This window comes from Cynoglossus semilaevis, chromosome 2 (genome assembly GCF_000523025.1).
Source record: "Cynoglossus semilaevis isolate Cse_v1.0 chromosome 2, Cse_v1.0, whole genome shotgun sequence".
Classification (NCBI taxonomy): Eukaryota; Metazoa; Chordata; class Actinopteri; order Pleuronectiformes; family Cynoglossidae; genus Cynoglossus; species Cynoglossus semilaevis.
The window spans coordinates 6,882,857-6,889,506 of NC_024308.1; the positions used below are offsets into that span (position 1 = coordinate 6,882,857).

General features: G+C 40.9%; 1 protein-coding gene and 1 long non-coding RNA gene across 4 annotated transcripts in view; one reads left to right on the plus strand and one right to left on the minus strand.

Annotated features, from left to right (window-relative positions):
• The window catches only part of LOC112488393 (uncharacterized), a 7,655-nt gene extending 3,334 nt beyond the window's left edge, over window positions 1-4,321 (minus strand). Inside the window, exon 1 of the long non-coding RNA XR_003052404.1 lies at window positions 2,652-4,321. This is a non-coding gene — a long non-coding RNA (uncharacterized LOC112488393). The remainder of the gene's footprint in view (window positions 1-2,651) is intronic.
• kank4 (KN motif and ankyrin repeat domains 4) overlaps window positions 1-6,650 on the plus strand; it is a 56,880-nt gene that overhangs the window by 4,860 nt on the left and 45,370 nt on the right. The window lies entirely within an intron of this gene.

Sequence of the window (6,650 nt, forward strand, 5' to 3'; positions counted from 1 at the left end):
ATGAACCTATCATCACTCTGTGCGTCAGTGTATATCTTTTTTATTTTTGTTACTGGGCTTTGGTATCTTCACAACCTGTGTCTGTTTCTGATTCCTCAAGTCGTGCAAACCACTTCACTTGTGCAGCGTACATTCACAATCATGCCAACCAGTCTGTGTCTGTTGTGCTGCCATCACTCCCTCTCTCTGTCTGTTGTCCATGTCTCTTATGTCTCTGGATACCAGTTGATCCCTGCTCTAAAGCGTTTCATTAGCGGTGCCAGTTTTCACTCAAATTCCCCGTTGGCCCCGACTAATGTTTTTCAGCTGCCGCCTGATAAGGGCACATATACAGTACATGTGGTTATGATTCAGACACATTGTAGATGGTGTGCTAACCTGGCAGAGGATGGAGCGGAGCAGAAAAAGCAAAGGGATGTTGTTTTTCATTAGAGGTGTTTAAATGGGAGTCAGCAGCCCCTAGGGCGTCAACGGAGGTACTGCGGGGAGGCTTCCTTAAAAATCATCTAATAAATCTTTGGTTAATTAGATGATTTAAAAAAATCCTTCACATTTTTACACAAACTGAAGTCGGTTAGATTGTCAGCTGTGGATTTACTTCCTACAGGTCTGATACAAGCTGGGCTTCTCGCCCACAGATGAAGCTCCTGCAAACACATGCCACATGCTGGGTGTTGAGATGGTATTTTAAGCTTGATGTGCTTCTGTGAAACAAAGACTTTTCCCACAGCATGTGTAAATAACCACAGGTGTAGACTGGATAGGCTGTTATCAGACCAATGCCGGTTTGAGTGCATGTAAAGTGTTATCTAATTAATTTCACACTTTTTTTTATCACAGTTAACACAATCATTTTGACAGTCTACTTCTGTGATCCTGTGAATTATTTGAACAGCTCTGGATTAGATGCAAAATGACAAGTTGCATTTTGCTTTTGTTTTTTGTGTGTGTTTTGTATTTTATGTATAACACAATTTTATAGAATATAGTAGGGGGTTCTTGTTCAATTTCTTCATAAGCTAGTAATCTTCTCTGAGATCTCAGCATCGTTCTGCTTTTCCCTCTGTCTCAGTGGAGTCCACAGCTAATCCTGGTCTCTGCTCTGCCTGCCACACACCATTGGACATGGTGGGGTTTCTTACCGCAGCTACAGTGCATTAACAAGGCGATGCATTCCTGTTACACATGGGACATGTTTAGAGGTTGCCACAAAGTGTGTGAATGTAGTGTTAAGCTGTACTCTGTGACATTTAGAGCTTTCAAACCACGCTCAGGTTAAAGGGCATGTTGTGCCTATCTACTCATGCAACATTTGAGCGGAGACATGGCAGATCTATATTAGTGTAAGACACCCTCCCTCCCCCACCTTCTGGAGTTAATGCTTTTGTGTAGGTCAGCATGAGTGTCTTGTGTCGTAAGAATAATTAATTCTGATGATGATTTGATGAGTGACTTGCAAATGGACAATGTCTCAGAAGGTCATCCATGTATGAAATGTCAACCTACTGCACAGAGAGTGAAAGTCTCTGGTCATGACGAAGGCAAATGGACAAGGCCATTGAAAAATGAAGCAGTGAAAGTTTGACCAGAGATGCTCCATTCCTTTTTTTGCTTTTCTTCCTTCGTCACCACACCGCTCACCCTCTCTTTTTACGTGACATCACGACACTGTTTTCTAAACATAACTGTCAGCAAAGACAAAACACGTGGTACATTTTGTGTGCTCGTCTGTCTTGTCTACAGTAGTGTGTTACAGGTTGTGTCCCCCCTCCCCTACCTCCCTCCTCCCCCTAAGCCAGATAAGCTGTGTGTGTGGACGTGTGTGTGGACGTGTCCTAAGCCAGATAAGCTGTGTGTGTGTTTGTGTGTGTGGACGTGTGTGTGAATGTTGACTGGTGCCAGTCTTTGCCAATCTGTGCTCTCTGCCTGAACTGGCTGAGTGCCTGCAGCGACCATGTGGTTCATATTCTCCAGACCTTGACATCCACATCCACTGAGTTCTCCTACGAGGCTCCATTCAACCTGCAAATGATCTGTTGGGCCCACACGGCACAAGTCTGTTGCTGCACACTGCTGTGTTGATTGCTCGTAAGAGTAGGTTGAGTGCTGATTTTTCCTGCTCTGCTAAATAATCATGCTTCACCGATAAATGTGAAAATGAACAAAAAAACTGCTGTTTGAATTGAGACCTAATAGGCTGGGTCCTTAATGCCTTGAATAAAACTTGTGGTTTAGAAAATCTGAAGGTTTCAGTAAAGCTGGATTTTTTCTCTGCCTCTCAAGGACTAGACAGAAACTCCATAGTCTCAAATATGTTTCCCAACATCCTGACAAAGTACATTTTCCATAATCAGTCCCACAGCAGTTGTTTTAAACCCAGTGTAAAAGTTACTCTTGTTTAAAGAGCTTCCTCACTGTGCTGTTGGAGGGAGGAGGATTGGCCAAATTCTCCCTCTCTGTCAGTCAAAGATGGCAAAAACTCAGAAATCACTGCTACGCCAGCCTAGAGTATGTACTCAGACACACACACACACAGATGCACACACACTCATACCAGCTGAGTGAACGCCTAGGGATAGCACTACTAATCTCATTCTCTGTTGACACACAATTTCTCAGTGGTTGCCTGCTTTCGCAGCTCTGTCTCTCACCATGCTTATATCCCAAAGCTGGAGATGTTTTCCTCACTATCAGCAGCGGCAGGAGGTTGAGCTCCTATCAGGACAGAGGTGCTGTTGTAGACTTTGGACCTGCTGCACAGCTGTTCACTCAACCGCCTTTTCCCACAGTCTGAATACCTTGAGAAAAAAAAAAAAACAGTCAGTTTTTCAATCACATGGTCTGGAGTGTGTGTGTGTGTGTCAGATGTGGATCTCTAAAAAGATGTAAATGCATTTATTTTTAAATAAAATGAGCCACTTTGGAACATCAGTCTTAAATGATTAATGCATATTGACATTAGCTATGCAGGTGTCTCTGGGTCCCAAGGATTACCAGCAGAGCACAGACGGCCTGCATCTGTAACAGCCTCTGAATCCATGTTACCATCAGCCTGGTTCTGTTGACAAACCAACGTGAATCAGTCCGTCTGGTGTTGATCAAATGACCTCAGAGACCTTATCGCTCATCTCATTGATTATTAACTCGTGCACCACAGATGGGTTTCTTGCAACTCTACACTGTTTAACTGAGAGAGTTTACAAAATAGAAAATGACAGGTCATTTAAACAAACCTACAGCCAGTGTGATCACATGACATCGGAGGATAAATGTATAGATTTTTTTATTTATATATAATGTAAATAATGACTGAAATAGTACTGCAGTATTCATGGAAAATCATGAAGCTACGTGTATAAGACGCACCTCATCGTCAAGTTTCACTGATGGACTAAGTTTAAAGATTTTGCTTTTCATTTATTTTGGGCATCGTGTCTCTGTGCTGCAGGTTTCCAATATCTTTGCTTAATTACCATTAGGAGTCCAACAATTAAAGATGCTTCCAGGTACTTAACGTTTGATTAAAAGTTTTAAAGTTCTCTGTGATTGCGTTGTTTTGCACTTGTGCCTCAAACCACATTTGCGTTAGCAGTTTATGAGCCAGAACTTGTAAATCCCCGGCCCTGCAGCACTGAGGTTGTTGGTAGGGATGGAGCCTCCTGTGATTAAAAACAGAGGAACTGTTTTTAATGCATCCAGGTTTTATGGATGAACCGTGGACACGTGCACTGCAGTTTGGTAAGAAATAAAGTAAAACGACAGGACGTTTCAGACAGCGCTCCACCAGGGAACAATGGTGTGGTCCATCCTCACATTGTTTCCCTGACTTGTCCCCTACCACTGCTCCTTAATGGGTTCCTGGCATTGACAGGCAGGAAAAAACAGAGTCTGTTGTGAAAGGAGTCGAGAGTGCTGCGGGTAACGTGGGACTTCCTTAATGGAACCAACTTTCATCTTTAAATACAGTGATGTGATTGGCTGGCTCCTGGAGGCAGGATCTCCCTCCTCAACTGTTGTTTAAACTCGGGGAGTGACCACTCCCTGCAAAAAAATCTGCATGCAGTGTGTGAGCGTGTGTATGCACATGTAAGACCAGATACACACGTGCGCATCAACTGAAATAACCTTTGAAATACAGTGTTTATTATTGCTATTATTATTATTGCAAAAAATAAAAAGGCGCAAGAAATGGATGAGTTTAAATATTGTAAACATAATAGTGTCGCTGTCTTCTTTTAAAAAAAGTATCTGAGTTCAAGCTGCACTAGAAGCTAAATAAATTTAGGAAAAACAGTGGTCAGACCATTAATACTTTAGTTCAGGGTTGATCTCCTCCTCTGCTAAGGCAGATCATTAATACTTTAGTTCAGGGTTGATCTAATCAGGGTTTTAACCCTCAGATGGTGAATATTTAAATTTGGGAAGAAGAAGTGACAGAACTAGAAGCCCTGGAATGTATGGTCATGTTGCCTTCACTGCACAGCTGCACTTAAATATGAATTAGTATAAAAACAGACCTATTTGTGGCCTCTCGTTAGGATACTTTGTTTCCTTTTCAGTGCATCTAGCTTTATTAAAAAAATGAAATTAAAATAAAAAACTACAACCCCCTATCCCTCCAGAAATACTCAGGAGTAACTGCTGTGACCGTCCAGTTACAATTGTATCATGACACCAAGCGTATTTTTAACCTGCAGACCTGCTGTGAGTGTTTCCTAGATGTTTATGTAAATTTCTTTTGTTTGTTGTATTGTTTATTGTATCAGTTTCCATTTATTAATCGTCTTAAAATAATACAATATTAATCCAATTAAATGCCCTTCAGTTGAATCCACAAAGATACTGTTCTACATAAAACATAGAGTATAGTTTTTGAATATTACTGGGTAACATTAAGGTAATGAGTACAGCCGACATGTGGTAAATGGATAACCAGTGTTAAATATCCTGCCTCAAGGCAAACTTCTTCAAGTGTGTAATTGCTTTACACACACACACACACACACTAGTTTTTGTGTTTTCTGAGAACGTAACGTTGACATACAGTAATGCCTAACCTAGTCCCTCGGCCCATGATGGCTAAGATTAAACCCTTACTCTAATCTGGCACTGATTCAAATGATAACTCCACTCTGGGGGGACCTGAAACATGTCCTCATAGGGACAATGTCTCCCCAAAACAACAGTCTTATTCCAAACCAACCAACCATTAAAAACCAAGTCTCCATAGGTATAGTTATAGCAGGAACACACACAATGTGTAAAGTGGACGTGTGAAATGTTTGTTTCTTTTTAAGACCTCACCTTTAATTTAACAAACATTACAGAAATCCCTTGGTCACCTTTTCTGACATGCCTTATCTAGAGGATAGAGTTAGCTTCAGCTAACTGTAGCTCTTTATACAGTAATGTGGAGAATGTTATATTGGAAAAAACAAAAAAAACACCTCACGTTTCAATTTAAATATGAGCATTTTTCCGTTTGCTTTGAGCCTTAAAACATCAGAACACGATCTCTGTGTGAGGACGAAGATTCATCATCTGTCCATAAAGGAGACAAATGCATGATATCAATCTGTCCTTTACACAAACACACCTGTGCTGTTTTATATAAATGTCTATTGAAGATTAAAGATTAAAGCAAACACACTGGAGATGATTTGTTGAAACAGAGGAGAATATGAGAAAAAGTGTCTAGAAAACAATAAGTTGGAAAATCAGTTTTAATACCATTGGTCCAATGAACCATGAATACAGCCAATGGTCATCAAAACAAGACACTGTTGCAGTGTCTGTTGCAAAAAAAAGGCCTCAACAATGGACATTTTATTCCCAAATAATCCCATTTAAACGATGTGGGATTATTTGGGTTTTTATTTTATTTTGGGACAACAGATGTGCACCTGGTGGTCCTGTGGAACGCCCACCGTGTCACAGTTGCTGCATCTCAAGGCAATGCCACGAACATCCACATGCGCTGCTTATCATCCCACTAAGAACCTTGAATCTATTAACATGCTGGGACCAAATCTGGTCTAAACACCAGATGAAAGCTGTTTAATGCCCAGGGAAAACATTTTCTTGCTGAGAGCTGAGGGAAGGGTTTTTTTTTTTTTTTTCATCTGGTGTTTAAAGAAAGAAAGGCACTATCTCAGAGTATAGACTATTAAGAACTGGAAAGAACTGAGAGTGGAATGGAAGTCTGTGCAAAAACCCCTTTCTGTTTAGATGTTAGCAGAAAATTAAATTCCAATTTGGAACGTATTAGAAATAATGCAGTTTTTACGGTTTCTCAAAATTATCTTTGCTCTACTTTAAATGGGGTATGTGTGTGTGTGTGTGTGTGTGTGGAGGTTGTCTGACGTTAGTTCAGTCCTTCAGAATGGCTGTGGTAAGACAGCTTACAGTGATAGGTGGTGAGAAGCCTCAGGAATGTAGATGAACAGATAAATACCTCCTGCTGCATCTGTATGTTTTTGTGTTAGAGTGCGAAATAACACACACACCTACACACACACAGAGATGATTGAAGGTGACCAGGCTGCAGGCTATTAGACCATGTTGTTGCATTAGGATTTAATGAGACCTGAGCTCCTTGTCTTTTCCTTCTCATGTGAGCTGGTGTTGCTGTGTTCTTTTCACAGCATCCT